A 26,386-nucleotide genomic window follows, 5' to 3' on the forward strand; every position below is an offset into this window, starting at 1 on the left:
GTGTTTCATCAGAGTGAGCTCTTTAGAAACTGCTATCTGTTCCTTCAGTGTTTTCTTTCTAAGTCTCTCTTGTTTGTACAATCTGACCTTGTACTTATAGCAGTCTTACACAGACATTTCTAGACATATTTTTATGTAGCATAGTGTGGGTAACAGTGGTTAACACAACATTACTATTCAGAGAATGCAACATTAAATGCCATACAATACCAAAGTAATCACAACCAGTCCAGGATTTAGAACTTTATTGCCAGGCAGTTACTGTTTTATTTAAATATCGCCTATATGGTACTATTACTGTCATATTGTCTGGTCTATTCAGTACTACCCATACACAGTTTTTATACTGCCAGGTGACTTTCTGCTACTTTATATTTATTTGGTATGACTACAAGAAGCAGGATTGTTACTCACCAGCTTTGCGACACAGCCTTTGCAACCTACTGGCATGTGCTTCCTGATTCACAGCCCGCTCAGCTGCAGCTGTAAAGGGAATAGAGGAATATTAGGCATACCTATCCATCACATACACAGGCTGGACTTTGGTAAACAGTTACTGGTATGAATACTTACTGCTGGAACATCAACCCTCTGCCTTGTTTCTTGGACCCACTCGTCCAAGAGCTCCCTCTTCTTCCACTTCAAGTCAGCATAGATGGTGCCGGACCTACTCACCAGTCTGAGGGATACCAGTGGCACTCCTGAGATCATGGGTGAGACAGTCCCAGGCTTCTGGTTTATATTGGAAACCCTGGTACTGGCCCTGCAGCATTCTCTCATTATGTTTTTTTACCAGGAGTCCTACCATGACCATGGACTCCTGTACGCCACAGCGCTGCGCCTGGAAGCGCATGCCCTCACCAACACCTGCCATAGTGCCTACAGTGGGAAGTTGCAACCAGTTATGAGCTGCATTCCTGCCTCTTCTTCTCTTTTGGCTGTTCCTGTTAGGGGTCACCACAGTGGAGCATCTGTTTCAACTTCTTCCTGTCCTCTGCATATTGCCCTGTCACACCAAACACCTGCATGTCCTCTCTCACCACATCCATAAACCTTATCTTAGGCCTTCCTCTTTTCCCCTTACCTGGCTGTAAACATGGCCAATTTCCTGCCCTTTGCTGTGATTGGATGGTTTTGAATATGCTGAGTGAAGCTAAGCTACGGGCAAACCTGCTTAGCTAAGGTTGGCAGTGCACTGCTTACCATTGGGCAAATCCACTTAGCTGGGCTACTCATTGCTTAGCAGTCATATATATACAATGCTTACACCTGGTAAGCAGAGCTGTGCAATGCTTAGCATTGCTTATTTTTTATTTTATAAACTATCTGCTGTATGGGATTGATTCATCATTCATTACATATTATACATTTGTTTACTGTCCCTGACATCCTCCAATGTGCTTTCATTACATTTATTCATCTGTGACTATACTGTATGGGGCACTTGTGTTTATATGGGGATTTCACAACTTTATTAAACTGACACATCACATCTGGACCTACTACAGTACTCTGGTTAACAAATATATGTTATTTAGTAGCTAAATATAAAAAAAAACAATGTTCATGTACTGCTTTCACATGTAAAATGCAAATTGGTTACAGGGGGATCGAACCAGGAATGGTTGCTTTTAAAGCATGCACTTTAACTACCACACTATTACAGTACTGCTTATGGTGAATGTCTCTTGCTGTTTAACTTCTTGTGCAGTTTAAGCTGGACTAAGCATAGCTAAGCAATGGGCACACCCACACAGCTACACTTAAACTTTATTGGATGTATAAAAAAATGTATTTGTTGTGATTTTTTATTTGTACCCTTCAGAATAGCCATACTAATGCTGAACCTGTTATTCTATCAACTTTCTGCTTTGTGGGATGATTGTCCCTTATGGCTTTGTTCACATTCCTTACTCTGATGGGTTGGGAGGTGTGCACTATGGGCTTATGCTACATCTGTTATTCTATCAATGTTTGCCTTGGTAGGGACGATTATCCCTTAAGGCTTTGACCAGATTTCTTAACCTGACAGGTTAGGGGGTGTTGCGAGTGTTCTTTCTTATTTTAAATTGCCAAACAACAATTCTGGAGTGCAGGGGATGTGTGCATTGTGACAGCACTGCTCTCAGACACACCCCTTGCACTCGTACACAGAACCATGTCCATTTAACAGCACAGCAGTGCGCCTTCATGAATATGCATTGCACACTGCCATGCTGTATGGGAACGGTCCCTTCCATGCAGGAATAAGCTATTTCTGTATGGAAGTTTGCTGAATCCCAGGGCATGTTATGTATGATTTTATTTTATTTGTTTTTTTTTTTTTGTTCATTTATGTGTTTTTTCATATTTTTTATGTTTTTGTGTGTTTTATTTTAACCTGGCTGCTATTATAATTGATTGTTGTTATCATTATTGTCTTCATTAAATCTATTATATTTATGCTTAAGTGTGGTCATGTGATGTGAAGATGATGTCTGATAGGCTGCTGATAAATATAAATGATTGGTTTTAATTCAATTTAAAATGCATTGATAAAGAACTGATAAGGTTTGAAATTTTTTTTGTTTAGTAGTGTTTTAATAAATGGTGTTGGCTTTGATGATTGGACTCTTGACCTTTTATTTTATTCTGTTTTGTAATTGGCGTTTCTGTTGAGTCCACTTGGCCACCTAAGAAAGTTTTTTTGAGTTATTTGGATCTAATGAAGTCTGACCATTACATAATTCAACCAAATGTACCACCAAAAACAAACACCAGTATCTCAACACACAACAAAATGTGTGCAGTGACAAACCATATAACACTTATCTGTATGTGTGTGTGTTTGTGTTTTTGTATGTTTGTGTATGTGTTTAAACTGTATATATATATATATATATATATATATATATATATATATATATATACTTAGATATTTCGATATGTTTGAAATCACTGGTGAGTTTAATGAAAAACAAAACATTGAACAATAAACTACCTGGCAAATTCCATTAATTGCTAGTAAAACTATTGCAAAAACTTAATAGCAAAAAGAAGCCAATATGTTACATTTGTGTTTACAAAAATTAAAAAAAACAGCTTTTTATATGCAGAGTAGCACAAATTCAAGAAAAGGGAAAAGACCCTTGAATTATGTACTGTCAACATAATGAACTTGACCATTACATAATTCAACAATCTGCACAAGCGACAGAAAGCACCACTGTTTCACCCTGCGATAAAATGCATGTGGTGATGACTCACACATTGATTATGTCATAGTAAGGAGAAAGGACAGGTAGGATGTTAAAGTAACTAAGGCCATGTGGAGCGCAGACTGCTGGACAGACCACAAACACATCCTCTCAAAACGTAACATACACATTCAGCCTAGGTGGCACCCACAGAGGAAAAAGACCAATAGGCACTTGAATGTCAGCAAGTTAGAATGGCACTCTGTGCACCAGAACCTCAGTGAGGACCTTGACAGTAAGCTTGACCAACTCAGCTTTGGCTTCAACAATGCAGAAGAGGACTAGGCAGATTTTAGAGATGTGGTCTACAATACCGCTCTTGCTCACTTGGACCTAAACACATGCAAACATCAAGACTGGTTTGACGATGATAATGAAGATGTTCAGAAGCTGCTGGATAAGAAGCGTGAAGCCTTCAGATCCCTCCAGCAAGAAACTACATCTGTCTCCAAGAAAGCAGCCTATAACTCCATCAAAAAGCAAGGTGCAAGCAAAGCTCAGAGAGATGCAAGACTCCTGGCTCAGCAGAAAGGCAGATGAGATCCAGAAGTACACTGGTAGCAACAACTTCAAGCATTTCTATGATCCCCAAAGACCATCTATGGACCACAGTCCTCTGCAACATCACTGTTCAGTACTGATGGGTCCACCCTGCTTACTCACAAGAATGCCATCCTAGAATGATGGGCTGAGCACTTCAGCAATGTCCTGAACAGGCCTTCTTCCATCAATGCCAAAGCCATTGACCGCATACTGCAGTTTGCTATTAACACCTCCCTGGCAGAATCTCCAAAGGAATCAGAGGTTAAGGAAGCAATTAAGCTTCTCTCCAATAGTAAAGCACCAGGCTCTGACTCCATCCCAGCAGAAATCTACAAGACAGGGGGACTAGTTTTGTTACAGAAGCTCACTGAGCTCTTCCAGACCATGTGGCAACAGGAAGTTATCCCTCAAGAGCTCCAGGATGCTCAAGCATACTTCCATCATCCATCTCTACAAGAGAAAGGGAAACAGGCAGTCTTGTGACAACCACAGAGGAATCTCTCTCTTGGTCATCACCAGCAAAATCCTTGCCAGAATCCTCCTTAATCACCTTACTCAACACATGGAAGATGGACACCTCCAGGGAGTCAATGTGGCTTTAGAGAGAGCAGAGGGATAGCGGACATGATATTTACAGCATGTCAACTACAGCAGAAGTGCCAGGAACAAAACAGGTACCTTTATACAATGTTCATGGACCTGACTGAAGCCTTCAACACTGTTAGTCATGCGGGGCTATGGCAGATCATGGAGACATTTGGCTGCTCAGGTAAATTCATCAGTACTGTGTGCCACTTCCACGACAGCATGCTAGCTTGAGTTTTGGATGATGGAGACTCCTCTGATGCCTTCCCAGTCACCAACGGAGTCAAGCAATGCTGTGTACTGGCACCTATGCTGTTCAGCATGATGTTCTCAGCCATGTTGTCAGATGGCTTCTTGTGATGACAAGGAAACCAGCATAAAGATCAGATACAAGACTGATGGTAGGCTCTTCAACCTGTGAAGTCTACAGGCTAAGACCTAGGTTGAAGGGGATTTTGTGCATGATTTCCTGTTTGCAGATGACTGCGCAATCAACACTGCCACAGAGGCCCCAGATGCTGCAGAGCATGAACTGTTTTTCCAATGCCCGCAGAAACTAACTTAGGCCTCAGAATCAGTACCAAGAAGACTGAGGTTTTGCATCAGCCCGCACTGCAGAAGACATATGTGGAACCAACTGTCACAGCTGAAGGTGAAATCCTAAAGGCTGTTGACAATTTTACATACCTTGGCAGCACACTCTCCAGATTTGTGAACATTGAGGATGAGGTTTACACATGCATTGCCAAGTTAGGCTGTACATTTGGACGGTTGTGGGAGTCAATCTAGGAGAGGATAGGCATCAAACTGTCCACAAGGCTGAAGGTGTACAAGCCAGTCATACTGCCACATTACTGTATGCCTGTGAGACATGGACTGTGTATGAGCATCATGCCAAAAAGCTGAATCGCTTTCATATGAACTGCTTAAGAAGGCTGCTGAAAATTACCTGGCAGGACAAAATTCCAGACTCAGTTGTGCTTTCTCAATCTAGACTGCCAAGTATCTACACCCTGCTGAGGAGAGCCCAAGTCAGGTGGGCAGGCCACTGTGTACATATGCCAGACAATGCCTCCCCAAGAGACTGTCGTATGTTGAACTCACAGGAGGCAAATGCACACAAGGTGGGCAGAAAAAGAGTATCAGTAACATGCTGCAAGTCTCTCTGAAAGTGTTGGCATTGATCCAAACCCCTGGGTAACTCTAGCGTAAGACTATCCTGCCTGGTGAAGCTGCATCAGCAAAGGTGCGACTTCCTATGAGCAGAGCAGGACTGCAGAGGCACAGAAGAAACGTGAGCTGCATAAATCCATAGCCTACACTTTGACAGCCAACTCAACAGACCACTTGTGCCTGACGTGCAGCAGAGCTTTTAAAGCTTGCATCACACTGATCAGCCACAGCTGGACACACTGTACTCAGTCAACATCCTCAATATGATGTCCTTGGCCATCGTCAATAATGACGGACAAACAACATATGTATATATATATATATATATATATATATATATATATATATATATATGTACAGCATAAATATCAACAACAAAAATACCTAAACAGAAAATATCAAAAAATCATATCACATCCAAAACCAACAATGGGGGTGCACCCACCATCCTTTACTAATTATATATACCAGCTTCAAGGTCACACAGCAGGGGAGAAAGGGCATAAACCATTCTCTAGTATAACTTTGATTTTGTTGATATTTTTGAATTTAGGTAGTTTTTATGTTGATATTAAACTGTTCAGATTATTTTAAGTATACCCAAATATGTACATAAATATATATCTATAGCTATATCTATTTATATATATATCTCTATATATATGGCTGGCATTCATTTTGTCAGACTTATTTTGTTGAAGAAAATAAAAGCGGCTTGTATAATTGAAAATTAGCTAAATGCATGTACTGACTTTTATTTCTTTGCAAAATCATACTTCAGTATGTGTAAGGGAGTTTGACCATTCCCTAATATAGTGCAGTCTTGGAGCTGTTATGTATAATTAGCAGGGGGGAGTGGGGGTGCAGGGGACTTGCACCCTGTAAAAAAATATTTTTATACTATGAATGTTAATAGGTGTTGCTATTTGCAAAGTGTTTAACTTTATACAGCACTGAAAAATTTGAACAGCAGTAATAAAGCTGTGTTACAGTGTATGAAACTCCTAAGTAAAAAGCATACCTTGAGTAGCAAATTGTTAACACTGAAGAAGTGACATACCTTAAAGAATGCTTGGCTTGTGTCTGCTCAGAAGCTTGCTCCAACTCTACAAGTGCTTCTCTGGGACAGTTAAAGTGTAACCCTGAATAGGAAACTTTGCTGGTGCTATACTGTAGAGTTATTGCAAAAATATGTGGGAAAATAAAGCTGAGACATAACCGACTTGTCCCAAAGACTCTCTGAACATCATGCACAAGTAAAACATTAAAGTAAACCTCAGATTGTGAAGTCAAGTTAAATTGCAAACCAAAAGAAAAATGATCAAGTGACCTGGCATTGAAAGTTGAGAGACAAAAGAGAAATCAGTTTCAGATGCATGATGACATTGTGTTTATACAATAAAAAGAAACACACTGTACAAGGAGCTATGAAAGATAAGCAGCACCTTGTTTACTTAAAAGCAAACTTATAAGAATATGTAGAATAAAAATGAGTGACCAAAGGTGCAATTCCAAGAGACTGGAAACAAAGTCAAAACTCTGAAAAATTCCATGCTCTTAATAACAATGAAGTCACACAGTCTATACAACAAAAGAAATGCTGAACTTATTAATGAAAGTATGCAAGTGGCATTGAGCCATGAAGACCCCCAAACGGCTATAGACAATGACCCCAGAGATTCTGTACAGTGGCCTAACTCTACAACAAAACTGCAGAAATAAGGAAACTTTACTAAAATGCTTTAAAAAGAAAAATGTAACTTGCACTGTAAACTGAATGAATAGTATAATGCTATCCTCAAGCAAACCAATAAATATAAAAATCTGGAGGTTGAAAAAAGTATATATTTGTAAGAAGCAAACTCAAAACACAGAAAACTTAGGAAGTACACCTTACTTTAAATACTTAGTCCTCTGGCTGGACCAGCTCCCTAAACTTCCACAAAACATATGAACTCAACTAAATCAAAACTAACATTGTCCTATTCTGGGCAAAGAAAATATCACATTTTCTCTACACAGGACAGAGCAGCTATAGGAAAAGGATGTTTGCTGGTTTTGCTTGAGTACAGACTTCTACTAATAGCGACAACTTCCAAGAAAGAAATTGTCAGCTCTCCAAACCACAGCAAGCAGTATATGTAGCATTATCATGCACAGTGTTCCTCACAAACTAACAAACAGCAAAACTTTCTTCTTCTTTGCAAGCCAACTAGTCAATCAGAGCTTAAGTTATAACTTAAGATTACAGTCCTCTCCATGGTAAACCTAGATAATCCATGGTAAACCTAGATAAATACCAATTAATAAAATTATACAGTATGGGACTTCTACCAAATACAAAACCTCTCAATGGAAAATATAATAAACCTACTTAGAGCAAACAATAATTATGAAGTGATAATTAAACAAATCCTATACTTAGTATAATAACCAAAGATATCAATGTAATTGAACAAGATGTCAAATTAGCACAACAAATTAAAAAAAATGCTCTTAAATAAAAAGAAAATGCTTTCAAATACATGTAAGTTAATAGCAAAACTTAAATATCAAAATACAATACTTTTCTCAAAGTTTTGGGAAGGAAAAGATAATACCATAACAGACAATCAGAAGGAATCAGCTATTAGAAATACTACAAAACTGACGCCATATAAAAAATGAATATAAACCCAGATCATGATTTTTAATAATGCATACCATACACCTGTACACCTAAACAAATTCAATTTGCCTAAGTCACCTTAGTGTCCTTTCTGTCCTAATAAAGAGGCAGATATCCTCCACATCTTTTGGAGCTGCAAAACAGTTCATAAACTCTGGTGCTCACTAAGATTATTCTTAGAGAAATCAAGCTATTCAAAATTCACTTTGTCATGGGAGACAGCAGTACTGCATATATTCAAAAGCAAGAATAATAATTTCTTTAATCACATAATAATAACACTATGCACCCTATTAAAATCTTACATAGCAAAGAACTGGGTAGACAGATGAAGACTAATCGTGTCAGAATACAAAAGCATGGCCAAAAAACATATATTGGCTAAGAAACTTTATACAAAAAGTCAGAAGAACTAAACATATTATTAGAATTTCTGCAAAACTTTAATACTGCAAAACATTACTTGATATATTATCATAAATTGCAAGACAAATGCTAATAATAACAAAGATAGAAAACACATCTCTTAGTTGGGAGTAGTAACAGCATTATCTAAGGCGACAATTATTTTGTAAATAAGTATATAAGGTTTAGTAGAGTAGATGGATATCTTTCTGCATGTTGGTGTTATACTTCTAAATGTGCTCTCATTTGTCACTATAATGTACAATTGAAATGTTAAAATAATATTACCATGACTAACATATAACATAACCATTTCCTTGTGTTTATCCAATACTGTATTCCTAGCTATTTTGAATGTTATTTAGCAAAGTGTGTATTATCTGTTGAATAACTTCTTCATGTTAAACATTCTGTAACATTCAACTGTACCACAGTTACATCTTGTTTATCTCTCTACTTGTATTTTATGTGAGAAGATATTCATTAAAAAGTTATTTGAAAAAAAAAAAAAAAAAAGATCACAGCCCTCCTTTAACAGAAAGATCTCTCAAAACAAACTGTGCTCAGCCAACCGCAGCTTCGCAGTGATGACCTCACTAACTTGGAAGTCAAACCTACAAACATACAATCCACTTTTCCACTCCACTAATTCAGGAAAGAACTTAATAACATCTATTTGAATAAACTGCCTGCAAATGCATAACTATATCTACTCTCAATGTAGCACAACTAGCCCTAAAAGTTTCTACCAACTAATACTATAAAAAACTTTAATGCTCACTCTAAATCTCTCTGAGTGTCTCATAGGTCTATTGAGAGTAGGTCTGTTGGAAGTTGTCTAACTCATCTCCTCCATGCACACATACAGAATTAAGTCACCAAGAGTCATATTTTCCCAGTCGAGTACTTCTAAACAATCAACTAACAAAAAGTGTCTTCTTCAGTCATAATGCTAGACGTGGATATGGTTACAGTCATTTGCCTTTCAAATGTCAGGATCAGCAAAGTTACAAGGGCCCTAAAAATTATTTCCCAGGGCAAATAAGACTATGATGTTTACAGGTTCATAGGGTCATAGGATGTTACTAGGCTACTGACCCAAGGGTCTTTACAGGACTAACCATTAAATCCCAATATAATACTAGATGAGAGATATCATCTATGCCCAAGGTATGCCCCATGTGGCAGTGTTCCATGTGGGAATTAATGACCTGGGAATTTAGAACCTTGAGGGACACTCAGAGAGAGATGCATCAGAACTTTCCATGCATGTGATGAATGCAGACTAAAATTGTGTCCTTAGATGAATACTTCCTTCACCAAGAATGTTGTCTCAGTACAAAAAAAGATAATTGGCTGAAGAGTTTGTGTCTTTCTAGGGAGATCCAATATGTGGCAGTATGGGATGAAATGAATGATAGTTAAGCTTGTTTTGCAAAGGAAGGCTCTATTGTGAGACGCATTAATGTCCCTCTCACCAGGCTGAGTAAGGTGAGTGTTATAAGCAGCTGCCTATCAGGGGCCAGGATCTGCCATATTGCATAAGCACTTAGGTTATTGGACCACAAGCACCAGTATGGCCTAGTCACAGATAGTCCCTATGGGTGTAAATGACCTGAGACATACCACCCTAGACTACATGCAGATACATTTTGGAGCTGTCAGACTATGTCCCACAGGCTGGTATGTGCCTTTCATTGAGCAGTATTCTACCTTCTCCAAGGATGATGCTACAATATGAAAATAAGATGGCTGACTTTAATAATTGGCTTAGTTTCTGGTGTCATTCTAAAGGATGTAATATTTGTAAGCATGGAAGGAGATAGTCAACAGACCACACTGTTTTGCCATGGATCATCTGCATCTCTCCCCTCTAGGCTTTCAAATATTAGCTAAAACATTGCACATCCCCCATAGTGATTTTTTTTGGCAATGCCAAACTGAAAATATATGACATAGCAAATCAAAACCAAAAAAAATGTAAAGATGTTACTGCTCAATGCTGGAGTCTAAAGAAGAAACTCCACTCCCTATAAGCTCTAATCACCCTAGAGAACTCTAATGTCTGTACAGTCACTGAGACATGATTTAAAGCCATGAACAGCACCCCAGCAGTGCAAGGCTTTAATGCCTTCCTCACATTTTCCTTACATTTAGACCAGCTATTACACAGACAGGGACTAAAGCTGGAAGTGTCTCAATTTATATAAAAAAATAAATAAAAAATAAAAGAGTACCACAAGGCTGGTCAGACAGGACAATGCACTTGAGCTAAAATCCCATACCACTTCCTTGCAAGCTGTAGCCCCCCTAGTACCCACAAAACCCCTAACATATTTAAGCTTACTGGAAACATAAACCATCCAACTCAATATCATATTAATGGGTGACTTTAATTACCCCACTATTAACTGGGAATCAAATACTACACCAAATATTCAGGCACAGAGAGTCCTGGATTTTGTAAACAAAAACTTTCTGAACCAGGTTGTCAGTATGCTTACCAGGCATACAAACATCCTGGATCTGACCCTCACTAACATGGGAGAGTGCAGCACATTGCTAGTGTAATGTCCTTTCTGATAAGGTCAGAAAATAAAATCTGGAACCACAGGTAACCCTGGAATGTTCAGGAACTAAATTAAAGCTCACTTCCTACTAATAAGTGATAATCAGGTAAAAGGTCAAGTCCCCATAAACCCTAACAACAGTGCTGCTTACACTGAACTGTTCATAGAAACCCTATACAAGTATTTAGTAGCTGCATAGAGGCAGCTATACCCACGAGTAATAAGTACAGAACTAACTCAAAAAGCGAGCCACCCTGATGGAATCATAACGTCAGTTGGGTCTATAACAGAAAGAAGAAAATCATGGTAAAAATTACAAAGTGTGGCACACAGCAGGATAAAGCACTCAAATCAAAGTAATCAATTTATTTATTATTTATTTATTTTACATTTGTTGACCAGTATAGTCCGACTGGATACATGTCGATTTTTAGCAGAGGCCCAGGGAGAAATCTCCAAGGTAGAACATACAGTAAAAATCACAAAATGATTACAAGTTACACATGGTTTACAAGCTCCAGGTGAGCAAGCAGGTAATATAATCATACATTTTTAAAACAGTGATGACACATTGACTAGGCCAAGTAACATGATTACAGACTATAGAGGAGAATCTAGTTGGGTTTTGAACAAGGACATAGCCAGTGAGTTTTAAAGTATAGCTTGAGGCTTTTTTTGAACTGTGTAAGAGAGGGTTCCAGAGTAAGATCAGCAGGAAGAGAGTTCCAAGATTTGCCAACAGAGTTAGCAGAGTCCCCAGCAGAGTTGTTGATTTTGGATGTTTGAACCAGTAGTTTATTAGAAGAGCAGTGACCTCAGGTTACTATAAGGGTTGATGATATTTTTAAGTACAGGCGTATTGTCAGGGTGGTTGAAAACTTTTTGAGCAGTTATAAGCTGGTTCTACTGAAGTAGGCTAGGCCATTATAGCTACCCCAGAAGATTTAGGTTGTGACAGTAGTGGGTCCTATAGGCAGTGCCTGTTACAAATCTAGCAATATGGCTATAACAGCTGGAGAGTTTGCTAAGAGTGGATTTGTTCAAATTAGTGAGTAGAGGGGAGGCATAGAGAAGAGTGGAGAGTAGATGGGAATGAGCAATAGCAGTCCTAGCAAATGGAGTAAGGAATGGTTTGTCTTATAGAGGGAGCCAAGTTTTTTGTTAATGGTTTTGATAGTTTGATTGACATGGATATCAAATTTGAGGGCGTTGTCTATTGTGATGCCTTAGAGTTTGGTTTGCGCATCTAGGGAGATAATAGTACCATTATTAGATTTTATGGCAAAGGGTAGTGAGGAAAACTTACAGGTGGGGGAGAAAAGAACCAACTTTGTTTTGTTAGGGTTTAATATCAGCTGATGGTTAGAGAGCCAGTTTTCAACTATATCGAAAGTATTCTGTGTTGATGTCATTAGATCTGATGGGGAGGTGGCTGAACAAATCAAGGTGGAGTCATCTATATATTGGATACAGGTAATATTTGGGATAACAGTGGGAAGGTCATTAATAAAGAGAGAGAAAAGAAGGGGTCCTAGTATGGAGCCCTGGGGGACACCTAGGGTGATGGGTAGATGGGTTGATAGTTTTTCCTGCCATATGACGGCTTATTGTCTACCACACAAGTAAGATTGGCACCACTGAAGCAAATGGCTATTTAGTAAGAATGCCTTAAGGGTGTGCATGAGTATTTGGTGGTTGACCATATCGAAGGCCTTGGAGAGATCTAAAAAGAGGGTTGAGGAAAGCTTGCTATTATTTTGGTTATGGTTTATGGTATTAGAGAAGGATAGGAAGGCTGAGGTGGTACTGTGGTGTGGTGTAAAACTGTGCTGAGAGTTTGCCATCAGCGTATTCTGGGTAAGATAATGCATAAGCTGTTTATCGACACACTTCTCCATAATTTTAGCCAATGGTGACAGAATAGTTATGGGTCTAAAGTTGGACAGTTCAAAGGAGTTGCCTCCTTTATGGAGTGGTATTACATGAGATATTTTCCAAATGCAGGGGATGGTGGCTTCAGATAAGGTTCTGTAGATTATGATGGAGATGGGGTATGCTATGGCATCTGCTGCTTTTTGCAGATACACTGGTGGGAGGAGATCAGCTGCTAGAGTAGTTGGTTTTAATTTCTTAATAAGAGATCTGATATGTAATGTAGAAACAGGCTGAAAGTTAAAGGAGAGTGAGGTATTGGTTGTGGCAGAATTTGGGTTGGAGCAGTTGGGTGCCAGTTGGCTGGCTAGGGATTGGATAGTCTCTGTGAAGAAACTGTTGAAGGTATTTGCAATATCATCTGGGGATTTATAGTTGGAAGCTGACGGGGTGGGAGTGGAGGACTGTCCTAGGTGAAGAAGTTTGTTTATTCCTGCCAAAAACGTTTGAGGTTTGTTCTGATTATTTTATTGAAGATGGTAGCAGAAGTTTTTTTTTGTCTAGTATAATAGATTTGTTTGTGTGATTCCTTAGCTGTTGGTATCTGAGTTGATCTAGTGACTCTTTTGTGGCACACCATTTGTCCCATGCATTATTTCTAGCTATGATTTTAGATTTGGTCTCTTTTGAGAGCCACAGGGGAGTTTTTGTTTTGGTTCTAATGGAGCGAGCAGGAGCGTGAGAATCAAGAATAGTAAGGGATATGGAACTAAAGTATGCCACTGCATCGTCCAGTGAAAGGTGCTTTAGGACTGACCAATTGCAAGCTTTAAATTCTTTTTGAAAATTGGTGGAGTTGAAGTTTTTATTATTTCTGATGGTTTTAAAGGTGGTCTGGTGGGGGTTGTCCACCCTGTGCTTGATAATGTATGTAAGTAAGTGGTCACTTAGTTCATCTGGGAGGGTCCCTGACTTGTACATATAGGGGTGGCTGTTCATAAGTATCCAATCTAGGATACTGTCTTTGTTATTGGGTTTGCCTATGCTGATGGGGGAGGATATGAGCTGCATAAAACCATGCAGGTTGACATGGGTTGCAGGAGATTCCAGGAACAGGCTTTCCAATCAATGTTAAAATCTCCAAGCACCATAGTTTCTTGGGGATAGGTACTGGATAACCAGTGGAGGATGTCCTCTAGGGTGTTGGTATTATTACCTGGAGGAATGTAAACACAGACAATGTTTATGGATTTGTTATTGTTAATCTGTAGTTTGGTAATACGAATTTCTGCATTATTAAACTGGGGTGGTTGTAGAGAGACCATAGTAACATCTAGTGTATTTTTATAGAGTAAAGCTATCCCACCACCCTTCCTAGTAGTACGATCTAATCTAAATATGTCATACCCTGGTGGTATTACCTCATTGTCTTTAGTTACCGGTTTTAGCCAGAACTCCATAAGACATAATGCATCGGGGGAGTAAACTGCTAAGAGGGCGTGCAGATTATGGACCTTATTGCTTATGCTTCTGATATTTAGTTGGCAAGTCAAGAGATAATTAGGGGGCCTATTAGACAGTGTTATGTTAGAAGGAATATTAGCTTTGGAACTGGAATCAGCAGGTGGGGATGGGCCAGAGTTTGGGTGGATGTCTCCATCCATTGTCAGGCTGTAATGTAAGCTAACTATGAGTTTCATAATTTTATTTATACATTTTTGGTAATGTTTATTTTCTGGGGCTGATATACCTGGGTCTAATCAGGTGGTAGTTTTTAGGAATGATGGGGTCAGGTATGTGGGAAATTATGAAGTGGTCAGTATTGTTTGATATTGATGTAATGATAGTTTGGGATTTTGGGTAGTAGAAACTTAGGTAGGGCTGATTTTCATAGGTGCTGAGGAGATATGGAATGAGTAACAAAGGTAACGGCAAAAATAGCAGTATCTTGAGGGACAACATAGTGCCTGGCTGCGGCATTATGCTGGAACTGTATTTGGAGCAGAAGTAAGTTAAGATGACTAGGAAGATTAGTGGCAGGTAGAGGGGGTGGTTTGAACTAGGAGGTTATCTTTGATAGGTTATGGTGGAGGGTGTGTGGTTTTTAGAGCTTTAAATTTAGCACCACTGGGGGGGGGGATTTGTGGGCAGTGCAGGGCATGAAGCAAGCTCGAGCACAGTGAGAGTAAGTGGAGCGGGGCCAAACCACGAGGTACCTGATTTCTGTGCATGCAGGGTAAATAATTGTAAAATGTTATATTGTATTTCTCTAGTTTTATACTTCAGATGTTATATTTTATTTCTCTAGTTTTATACTGCAGATTGATAGTACACACTTGGGGGGGGGGGGGTAAAGACGATTATATTTGCCACTAGTAGCTCTTTAACTAATGACCAAATAATTAGCTAAAAACAACACTGAGAAATTCCTGAGGGCTAATGGCTTACCAGTGAGCAGAATTCAACTGCTGATGAGCACTTGTGTCCTGATGGGAGACTAGTAATTTAAAGATGGCTCCATAAACAGCAAGAATCTAATATAGACAGTATTGGGGGTGGGGGGAGCAAAAAAGGTGTGAACCAGGTGCAATGCAATGAAACTGCCAAACCAGAGAGGCAAGCAGTGTAAAACTATGAGTGAAGGCCTCAGAGGGGGTGAGTAGTAATACAAACTCTACTTGTAAAGGGAAGGAGAGAAAAAACAGCAAAGTTTATTAAGGTCGGGAGTGTGTCTTCACATTGACTTGCTTATTAGTAGCCAGTTTGTGCACAGATAAGAGTAGGGAGATACATTAGCAATGAAGAAGAATGTATAGAGATGCAAATAAACAAGTGGGGCTCAAGTGATACAAAACTAAGGCAAACAGCACTCAAAGGGCTGCTTGAGGGTTAAATTTTAATCACAGAGAATAGGATTAACCTGAATTAAGTGTATACTGTCTAGTGGACAGTTAGGATTACTACACAAGCTTGGGGGGGGGGCACAAGGCTCAACAGTCAGTGTTAGTAGAACACTGAGAGCTACTAAGTAACACAGCTAATGTTAAAGCTTTACTATCATAACACATACATTTAGAATGCCTGGGTGGACTGACCCTGCTCTTTAGGCTCAAAGGGTATATCCTTGGTTTAGTTTTCTAGTACTGATTTCTTCCTAGACTGTATGGGTGGGGTGGTAGCTGTGGACTGCAGAGTTGCCCGAGTGTGCTGTGAAGAGAGAGAAAAAGAGAGGGTGAAGCTAGTAGAATGAGACAAAGACAGGTTAAAGGATATAATGAGGAGATATGAGGGTGTTAAAAGATACAGGTCTGAGGACAGAGTGGAGAGAGCAGGAGGACAGATGCTACTGCAACAGTTTGAGAGTACTTAAACATCTAACACAGCACAGTGCCATAACTTTGTTTGGAAATGCACAATATGCACAATACATTAGCAGCCAGTTATCCTGTGCATACAAGAAAAAGTAAAATGAACGCTTAACAGTCACTTGAATCAGTAGCAGAGGCACAACTGCAGTGCTGATCAGTAAACACTGTTTCTAACACCAACATCAAGTCAGTTAGATTTAACTTACATTTATAACTGCAGTTTTACTACAGTATAGTAGCATAGAGACAACATAGCTACAGTTGTAATGTCAGTAAAATACTGTTGCTAAATGGCAGAATCAAACCAATGAAATAAACAAATAAGCGGAGCAGTAGTCAAGAATCAGAAAGTGAATATAAGTCGTATTGATCCAAATAATTAGCTAAAAACAACACTAAGAAATCCATGAGGTCTAATTGCTTAAACTCAGAGGTTAAATAAAGTCTACCAAAGTCAAATTTGAGGTAAATGTGGTCTCTCAGGCCAAGGACACCCACACAACATTCTTTAGCTATGCCTGCAAGCTCAAAGGCAATAAACAAATTTGTTCAGAGCTCATGGTTAATGGAGCCACTTATATTGAGCCAAAAGATATAGCAAACCTACTGGCAGACAAATTCAGCTCTAACTGTTACCCATCCCTCCCCCAAATCTCTTCTCAGGAAATCGCATCAAATATAACTCCCCCAACTATCATTAGGGAACAGGTCCTCAATGTTCTTTCTATTGCTACAAACATGGCATTGATGGGCGCAGACAATATCTTAGGCTGCCTTCTAAATAGCACAAAACATAACCTATTATGACCTCTGGGATCACAATTTAACCATAGTCTCCAAGCAGGCTTTGTGTCTCAAGAATAGAGAACAGCGGCCATTATCCCCCTGCATAATGACAGACCATTCACAGACACTAGAAGCTACAGACCCATAAATCTCACTAGTCTCATAAGCAAAGCCATGGAAAGAATTATCATGGAGATGATCAATAATGACATAGGAAACCTCCAGACTCTGCACGCAACCCAGTTTAGTTTCACCAAGGGCAGATCATGCCTACTCAACCTGGGTATTTCCTTGGAAAGATCACCAAAGCAATGGGTAAGGGCAAAACAATTTACACTGCCTACCTTGACCTCAAGAAGACATTGCTGACAAACTCAAGAGGTTAGGTATAAACCCTTATATAAAATAAAGGATAGCCAGCTGCTCACAGACAAGACCCAGAAAGTTAGAAGAAAGTCTACCTCTACAAAGGGGCCAATTACCAGCCGTGTCCCTCAGGGATCAGTCCTGAGACCACTCTTTTTTGGCATCTACATCTCTGATGTCAAGGTCATCATCATGGGCCTCTGGCTGACTAAATTTGCAGATGAATGTAAATTAGGAGCAGTCATAGAATTCCTGCTGATCTTTTGAGAAGTCATCCACCCCTGGTAACTATCATATTGACAACACACCGCTAAGAGTTGACCCAGTAATAAGGCACTTGAGGACACACATAGACAATAATCCAGCCTTTGACCATCACATGTCTATAGCTTATTTTATTTATTTATTTTATTTTACATTTGTTTACCAGGAAAGTCTGACTGAGCACGGATCCCATTTTCAGTGAAGGCCCAAGGAGAAACACTCCACAAAGACTGGTATAGCCAATACAGTAAATACAATACACATGTTAATAAAGTACAGTACAGAGTCAAAAGTTAGTAAGGTGCAGTTTCAAGGCCAAGAAAGGAGCAAAAAGTAAATATACTATAAAGAGTACAGTATGTTCCAATAAATGATACAGTTGAAAGTACATTTTGTTCAGTCATTTGGTTATATTCATCAGTGGCTAGTACAGTAAACACACATTGATTGATTAAGAGTATAGAAAGGAGTTGTTGCAGCTTTCATAGAACGTCAAGGTATAATATGATCTAATTAAGTGAAGATACCTAGAGTCAGAACAATTACATAACTAAGGACTATGTAAATGGGACCTGAGGAGTTTTTTGAAATTATTTTTGTTTTCAGTGGTCCAAATATCTATGGTGATGGTATTCCCTGCTTTTGTAACAGAAATGGAAAACAAACTTTAGTAAAATTTCCATGTATAAATACATACACCCTTCACACATACACACCCACTGGATTTTTAATTATATCAATTCAATAAAACAATTAAACAATAAAATATATCTCTAAAAACAAATGAAGCTAAAAAACAGTCAAAGGGGGATCCCAAATCCATCTTTATGTGACTATTTCCTCTCTGATAAAAAACATTTAATGTTAACAGTGTCACTGAGCCCCGGAAGGCTGTCTGCTCCTAATCTTAATTGCCACAGAGTCTATCTCCTTTCTACCAATTTTTTCATGTTGCCACCTCTCAAGTCCTTCTCTATGTGTTCAACAATAGAAAAAGAAAATTTCTTAAACAAATCACAATAAACTGAGTGTCTATATAGGGCATTATTTTCATCCTTACTTCTAATAGCACAAAAGTGTTCCTTTATCCGCTTATTTAATTGTCTGGTAGTCATGCCAATATAGAAGGCTGAAGATCCAGAACATAGAGTAATATATATATCACATTGGTAGTGTTGCAATTAAATCTCCCTGGTACACAATTGGTATGACTCAGATGTGACAAACAAACATAAGGTCCCTCGTGAATGTATCTGCAAACACTGCAGGTAAAACATTTGCACATACCCTTAGGTCTATCCGAGTGAGGAAGAGACATTCTATTATCATCCTCCTCCAGTAAACTCTTAACAGTGTTGACCTTCTCGTATACAAAATTAGGAACATTTCCCAAAACTAGTTGCAACTCAATGCTGCCAAATTTTCCAATTGTCCTTTACCACAGATTTGATGGTATCACTGTCAACACACATACCAATAACACACCTAGGAACATAGGAAGCATCTCCAATATCCATACCAATGTTTTTCTCCTGAAATCCATGAGCTAAAATAGGTGAAAAATCTACCGCCCTCCTGCTGAAAATTTCTAAAGCAATGATCTGTAATAATATCCTAGGGTAGCCTCTGTTAATGAACAACTCAGTGATGAACTCAATTTCTCGAAGAAAACCAGCATCATCACTTGTCATATGTGAGGCTCTAATATACTGTCCTTTAGGAATATTGTGTTTCATAAGCCTAGGATGGTTACTGTGGCAGTGTAAATAATTACTGACATATGTATTTTTCCTGTGTATGCTGCTAGAAAAATTTTTTTTCAAGGCTGCGCCAGCTCAACGTCACAATTAACTCGGTGACCGTAGTCACTCATAGTAAAATTAAAAAAAATACTACTTGCATTAAGTTGTTCCAACAAGGTACCATACAACTTGACAAGTCCCTTTATAATAAAAAACAAATAATCAATAAATCTACAACAAAATAAAATCTCATTAGCAAGCTTCAAAGTGGGTAATATTTCATTCTCCCACCAACCCATCACTAAACTGGCAAAGGCTGGAGCAACTGTAGCACCCATCGAAGCTTCTTATAATATTTTCTGTTAAACATAAAATAATTATTCTCTAATAGGAGTTCTAACAAAAAAGTACAAACGTCAACACTGAGTCCGACCAAGTAGTGTAATTGTGTAAAAAACTAGACACAAATTCTACTCCCTCCTGTTGCGGTATAGCAGTATATAATGACGCTACATTAACTGTTAACATGAACAAATCATTGCTGTTATCCCTAATGTTAACACATTTACCACTCAAACTGAACAACCTCACTTGGTTTAGAAATGACCAGGAATCCCTAATGTATGAAGCTAACTTTTGAACCAAAGGGTTCAACAGCTTGTCTAAATATAAAGAAATGTTATCAGTAACACTTCCAAAGGAAGAAACAATAGGCCAAAAGGGGGGGGGGTTAGTGAGGTGAGGCTTTTATGAATCTTAGGTATTCCAAAGAGTACACCTACTCTCGGATAATCTACCATAAGAAAATCATACACCTCGGCTGTCAGATCACCATTCATAAGGTAGTCATACAGTGCATACTTAATAAATCTGTAACTACTCTCAATGGAGTTGTAATTAACTTCACAGCATTCATCTACATTGCATAAAATAACTTCCATTGCTTTGTTGTAATCCTCTGTAGACATCACTACCAACCCACCCCCTTGTTGGCCTTCATAAACCTCAAATCATGCCTGTTCATAACCTAAGTTAACATTTTACTGTCTTCTCTATTGAAATTATAATACGGACAAACAGGTTTGTTGTTCAACAGTATTCGTATATCTTTCATACAAAAAGCCTCAAAAACTTTTAAAATACTATGTAAAGAAGGATTAAAAACAGAAGGCTTTTAACTAAGGAAACAGGTCTTAAGCCAACATCTTTCATTATGTATGACAAATTCAGTTTTCTGGTGTATAATTTCAGTTCTTACAAATTGTTAGCTAAATTTGCTGGTTTGCTGGGGATAAAGTTTAAACCCAACCCCAACAAATGCTTTTGAGAGTTAGACAACTCAAAATCAGTCAAGTTGTAAATTTTACTGTCTGAACTCACATTATAGTCCAAAACAGTCATTGTTTCTGTACATGGCTCCTGCCTTGACCCTGCTTGAATCCTGGATCTTTGGTTGAACCTCTTCCATTTTTTGAATTAGTCCTTTCTTTGTTGTTACCAGAACTAATACTAAAATAGATCATAGTAGATGTCCCGGGCATCGGCGAAGCAGCAGCCTCATTGGCACCACCTCCTTGATGACACATAGGGCTGGATTCATGAAACCTCCGTGTAAGACTTAATATGTCTTACTCGGAGGCTGCAGTTGAACGGTATGACGTCAGCATGCCATGCATATTCATGAGGGCATGCTGAGTCATACCCTAGGCTAACACGGTCCATGTAGGAAAGTAGGGGGCGTGTCCAAATACTGAGTACAGCAAAGGGACATGCCCCCAGAAGAGTCAGAGGCCTGAAAGTAAACACCCACGAGCGAGTCCTTAGAAATGTCAAGGAACACAACACCACACATCTCCACAGACTAAACCCTACTGAAAATGTGTAAAACGTAAAAAAAGCAGTTTCATTTTTTTTTTTTTATAATTTCAAAAATGTTTGCCCGCATTTGCGCTCATTTGCGTGGGTATGCCCTTCACTCAGCCACAGTTAGCAGATATTGAAAAGCATATAAGATCTACATATGCAAATTAAGCCAAGTAGCAATAGCGTAGTGGTAGAGACGTTGGCCAAAGAGGAGGTAGTCACGGTTCGAGTCCCCACAACATCATTCACATTTTTATTTAAATAAGTATGAAACAATCCCCTGACACATATATATATACATATCTATCTATCTATCTATCTATATATATATATATATATATATATAACTATAATTTAAGTAAAATGTAATGAAATGGGCCATGTATTTGTGAAGAAATTCCTCAGAATAATTTATAAAAAAAGGATTATAATTGCCCATAGCTGAGCAACACTTTAGCAAGCTGAATATGAGTGCCCATAGGTGAGCAGCGCTTTAACAAGCTGCATATGAGTGCCCGGAGGTGAGCAGCGCTTTAACAAGCTTAATATGAGTGTCCAGAGGTGAGCAGCACTTTAACAAGCTTAATATGAGTGCCCGTAGCTCAGCAGCACTTCACCCAGCATATGAGTGCTCATAGCTAAATAACACGTTACCCAGCGTAAGCCGTTTGTGCGGAGCTGCGCAGCATGCCAACCAGCTTACCGGCAGGCAACATTGGGTAAGCTGTATCAAAGCCACCTTTACACAGACACACCTCCTAGCCTGTCTAGACAGTAGTAAAATAAAAAAGCAATGCCAAGGGTCAAACCCAGGATACTGTGCACCATAGTCAAAGTACTGAACCACTAAGCCATGACAGTTGTACTGAGAAATACAGTATTAGCATATATATAGGAATGAATGAAAACAGAACCATGACAAAGCAGGTTTGCTTTAAGCTGATAAATATCCAAAATGGCCATTCACAGATAAATGCAGGAAAACCGGCATATATAAGCCCCATAGGCGGGAATACACACCATAACTGATTGTGGTATCCATTTGCAGTCAGGATGGAAGGTGCAGGAGAGGGAAATCACTTTAGAGCACAAAGGTGGGGTGTTGAGGAGTCAAAATATATGGCTTGGCTCCTAGTCCAAGATCATGAAGCACAACTCATGCAGGGCCAGGTTCAATGGGAAGTGTATAAGGCAGAGGCGTGGAACCGGTTGGCACATGATCTCACCAGTGTCACAGGCATTCCGAGGACTGGTGAACAGGTACGTTACCACCATGCGGAACTGAAGCGACGTAAGGAGGACCAACTGAAACGTTGGATCCAGGAGACCCACCAAATGCCCAATGCCTCACTACTGAGTAAGTGTCCATGTAATTATGTATGTAAGAAATGCTATCCTAGCCTATAGTATGGAGAGGTATGTTCCAATATTCCTTCATTTGTATTACAGCTGCAGGTGTTCATTCCGCAAATCAGCGAGCCTATGCTGATAGGCTGCTGAGGTTGCACTACCAGGCAGGTTAGTAATTATTTAGCTGGTATTGTTATAGAATATAAGTGAGACAGATTGTAAAAGAGTTCATTGTTATAACCCAGTAATAAAGGTGAAATAAGCCTAGAATAAAGATTCTGCTAGTATTGTAAGATTAGATAAGTGATGCAGCCTGGAAAAGAGTGTATTGCAATCCAGTAATAAAGATTAAACAAGTCTAAAATAGAGTTTCCACCTGTATTGTAATATCAGATAACTGCTTCAGCCTGAAAATGAGTGGTAATCAATCAATAAAGAATAGACAAGTGTCGAATACGTCCTTGTAAATTCTGCCATATGAAATAAGTGAGTCAGCTGGAAAGGATTGTTGTAACCCAGTAATAAATGTTAATAAAGCCTAGAATTAAGTACCATTCTGAAATGTAAATGTAAAATAAGTGAGAGAGTGTGAGAAAGACAGTTTGAAGCTACCAAGAAAGCTGTAATAAGTCTGGAATAAAGGTATACTGCAGTCACTACATAATGAAATGAATGAGACAGCCACAACCAAAGAGTGAAATGGGTGTAATAAAGTACAGAACCTGGACTGTCTGTCCCACAATTTGGATATGTTGCTGTACCCTTGCATTATGGAAATAGTATGGTTGTATGAAATGCTGAACATCCACAGTTGTCTATACCCATATAAATCAAATGTAGCAGGATGCTGTACCTGAACACAGCCAGATATCAACATATATGAATAAAAATGGAATGTATATTAATGTAGCAGTAACATCCCCATCACCAACATTCCTAAGGTTACATACAGGAAACTGTACTAATACATGTAGGGGATATATATCTGTATCTACTAGGAATGTACAGTATATGTATAGGTAGTGTAAGTTGTTAATGTAATATTTCCCCACTCTACCCTATTTTCACAAATTATGCCATTCCACACCAAACTGGATATGTGTATTCACAATTAATTCCCATGGACATTTGTCCTGTTGGTTCATACATATCTACATGTACTTTGATGCATGTGTCCTGTTCACATATCCAAACCTGATGGATTGTTGCCACCAATCAACCTTGCATGCTGTTGGAATGTGCAGTGTTGTTCTAAATATGCATGTGTTATGCTTGCTGCTCAATGTTCGGAATTCATGGGTGTTTGGTTAATGGGAATACTGATGCATGCTGTTACAACTAATTTTGAATGGTGTTGTTTGTTACTAACCCAAAATGCCATAAAATACTGCTAAACATAGGACAACATGGAAGGTGGGTTCCAGCGGACCCACCTCTCCTACCTCAGCTGGCGAGTACACCTGGCAACAGTGCCCAGGCCGGGACCTCCTCCTCCATTGGCCCTGTGCCACCTTCAGGTGGAAGCGCTGCAGGGGATGGGGCTCATCCCCCCTCTGCAAGCGTGGCCAGAGGAGAGCCACCACTCACCCTCCATAGGGTCCAGTCTGTGGTGCATAGTGAGATCAGGCGTTCTGTGACTGATCCCCTATGCCAGCTCGAGGCGAGAGTGGCGCAACTCATGGGTGTGCCTTTCCGTCCTATCCAGCCCCCAGCACAGCCCCGGCCTGGGCTGTGAAGGCGCAGTGGTAACTGCCCATGGGTGGGGATCTCAGTTCCACTTTTGCCATCTGTGGGCTCATGAGCACGCGATATCCAAACGTCTGTCCCCATCAATTGTGTTTACCCCCCACATGTGTCATACTCTGCCCCCATATGCATCTTGTTTGTCTTGTCTGTTAACCTCCCCAACCTACCTCCCCAAATATACCTACTTCCTGCACCTCACATTCCACTCTCACCTGAAAAAAAAATAAAAAAGGGCACTCTGTTCCCACAAAAAAATTATGCCCCATACATAGCTGCCCAATTCGCACACATGTCCGCTGGACATGTAAACTGATAATTCTAATTGGCAGTACAACATATTTTGTTGTCCTCACCCCTCTCTCAGGGGTGGAAGGTTTCAAATTTCACACCAAATTTCAAACATATGCACATCTGTTGCTGATAAAGAAATGGGCAGCTATGGACTTCCCTACACCCATCCTGCACATCCCGAGCTGGTTTCCCTACTGTCTTTCCCTCTTTGTGCCCCCTTTTTCACCACTTTCCTATTTCCCCATTTTCTTTTCTTTAAAAGAAATTAGCGTGGGTGTTAGCGGGAGTAAGCACTTTTAAGCAGTAGTCAGCGGGTGTGCACTTGTGTGCGCTTAGCTAAGCGCAGCTAAGCATCGTGCAAACTCGCGCAAACCCGCTTACAACTGCTTAAAAGTGCCTTAGTCACTCTGTATGACAAGGCCTGTAGTCTGCTCATCAGCAAAATAAAATACCCCTGTCAGTCTCAAACCCCGGACCTTGAAAACACTAGTCTGCATGAATTACCACTGAGCCACAGCAGTTATACAAGAACTTGGTGCTGAAAGAAATATATCATGAAATACAAGGAGTGAATGTAAAGGGAAAATAGGAAGGCCATTACACAAAGCTTGTTCTGTGTATCTTTACTGGCAATTCTTGTAGAATTGCATTACATTAGTGTGAGAAGAGAAACAGCCATGCTAGTAGGTAATAATGTTACAGTAGCACCTTACAAACCCCACACAGTATCAGAGCAGGATAAGCACTGCCATATTTGAATAGGTAAGAGGCCAGACCTCCCAACTGTAACTGATTTACAGGGATGTCCCTGATTTGCAAACAACTGTTACCTGTGCCCCACTGACTCCCTGTGAAATGTACTAACACTAGGCAGAAAGGTGGGGAATCCCACATAATGGTAATTGTCAATAAGTTAAAGTAGACACTACTTGCATGTCAGAAATGGTGTAGTAATACATATGCTCAAAATACCCCACAGTCACAACTGCAGAATATCTGAAATATATCACGGGTGTATCCCACTGATATGTACCTTTCCCTGAGGCTGGTCAAATATATACCTGAGAGTATCTGAGGCCTGCAAGTGTCAGAAACACACAGGCATATCAGCCTGTCTGCTGTTACATACTCTGCGAATAGCTGTAGAATTACTTCCACAAGCATGCCCTTATGTAGGAGTACAACACAGAAATATCAAAGGATGTAGCCATCTAACATACTAATGACAATATAGCAGCTTACAAGCACTGCATGTGCCTGATATTCATAATTGTTAGTACAATATACTTAGTTGTCCTCACCCCTCTCTCAGGGGTGGAAGGTTTCAAATGTCACAGCAAATGTCAAACATATGTACAGCTATTGCAGTTAAAGAAATGTGCAGCTATGGACCTTCCCTACATCCAGCCTGTACATCCCTAGCTGGTGTCCCCACTGACTTCCTGCTTCCTGCTTACAACTGTTTAAAAGTGCCTTATTCACTCTGTATGACAAGGCCCTAGTACTGCTCAGCAGCAAAATAAAATTTCCCTCTAAGTGTCAAACCCCAAACCTTGGG

This window comes from Protopterus annectens, chromosome 9.part0 (assembly GCF_019279795.1).
Source record: "Protopterus annectens isolate FY-2018-M chromosome 9.part0, PAN1.0, whole genome shotgun sequence".
In the NCBI taxonomy this organism is placed as follows: domain Eukaryota; kingdom Metazoa; phylum Chordata; order Ceratodontiformes; family Protopteridae; genus Protopterus; species Protopterus annectens.